The following is a 1491-nucleotide window of genomic DNA, read 5'->3' on the forward strand; positions in this document are numbered from 1 at the left end:
CTAGAGATATTTTTATTTTTGTTGAAGGTCGGTAGCTTGATCTTGAGGATATTGTCAAATTTTCATCTGCTGCCAACCTGCGGGGGTAAGTAGGATGAAATTTGAGCACTACATCAGAATTAAAGACTGACAGTGAATTTTTTGCGCGTAAATAACTAGCTCTCTACTTGAATTCATTTCTTCACGGCTGTCAGTTATCGAACGGAGTAACTTGTTAAAAGTAGCACATTGCCAAAAAATATTCTAACCCATTTTTTAAGTTTGTCAGTAAAGGAGGCTCCAAGCTTATAGAGTATATGGAGTGAGGGGGCGATAATGCTGCTAAACATCCAGTGCTGTTCGTTTCAAATAACAACAGTGCATATGCAAATAGTGGTGACGCAAATTCTGTTTACATTATTTTTATTCAGCCGTATACAGTTTATAGACTCACTGTTCCTAAAAATCAAAGAAGACGTACTAAATTGAAGTTTCTATGTAATTTGTATTTCATACCAGATACTTTTCAATGTGTAGCTATATTTTGTTTGGTGACTTACCTCTAAATTGTTCTTGAGGATAAGTAATTTCCATCCTAAGATAAACACATGTCACCAGAAGTTGAAAAACAGAAAGCGAAAAAAAATGAAAATGCTTTTTGCTAGCTATTCCTAATATCTGACAGTGCTTTGAGCCTTTGAAACGGTGCACGAATGTGAACCAGGGTTACCATTTCACAGCAAATTATTTCAGTGATCCCTGTCTCTTGCGCGAGAGGTTCTTTAGGAGCATGTCAAGCCCATTCAGTCAACAAGCTCAGTTTTAAGCTAAGTTTTCCAGATTTTCTGTCTGATGGCAACCGGACCAAAGTGCTCGCTCAGTAAAATGTTCCCACATTCCTTACAAAGGAACATTTGAAGTGCTATTTTCCATGGTTCTTGGCGTTTAGCAAATGGTGCCTTTAAATTCTATTGCTAAGAATAGAGAGCGCTTCGTCTCCGGAGATCGTCGTATCTTAAGTAGCAGCTCCCAGCTTTTACAACTCTTGTGACGAGAGATGAAATTGAAACAGACTTTGATAGCCATTACCGAAGCCTTAATCAGACCCACTAGCCAAAGCTTAGCTCAATCCTTTTCCTTTCGACGTCGTCTTATTTCGAAACAGTGTGAACACACAACTCACCGAATCTTCCAATACTGAGTTTGATGTCCAGCTTGAGTTTTGTAGCTCTTCGCGTCTAATCCGCACTTCACTCTGAAAGAAAAACATATAATCAAAAACTGTATCTCACCATTCATCACCAAAACCAGAATTCTCCGACACTAGTGAAAATACTTCACTCAATCATTTCTCCGCCAAAGTTTCAAAAACTAATAACCTAATAAACAGCGCAATTTCTATGTTCAAGACCTCACACTTGGCTTCTGTGTTTTCCGAAAATGATCAACCGCAATTGATTTCTCGGCTCAGTTAAGTTAATATCCTTACTCCATGTAATCAGTGATGTACTC

At 38.2% G+C, this 1491-nt stretch overlaps 1 long non-coding RNA gene across 1 annotated transcript in view; it reads right to left on the reverse strand.

Annotated features, from left to right (window-relative positions):
* Positions 1–1130: 1130 nt before the first annotated feature.
* The window catches only part of LOC149097811 (uncharacterized), a 1380-nt gene continuing 1019 nt past the window's right edge, over positions 1131–1491 (reverse strand). The window contains exon 3 of the long non-coding RNA XR_016204280.1: positions 1131–1234. This is a non-coding gene — a long non-coding RNA (uncharacterized LOC149097811). The remainder of the gene's footprint in view (positions 1235–1491) is intronic.

The sequence above is a fragment of the Orbicella faveolata genome, unplaced genomic scaffold (genome assembly GCF_042242905.1).
Source record: "Orbicella faveolata isolate gen_17 unplaced genomic scaffold, um_ofav_v1 contig_47, whole genome shotgun sequence".
NCBI lineage: Eukaryota > Metazoa > Cnidaria > Anthozoa > Scleractinia > Merulinidae > Orbicella > Orbicella faveolata.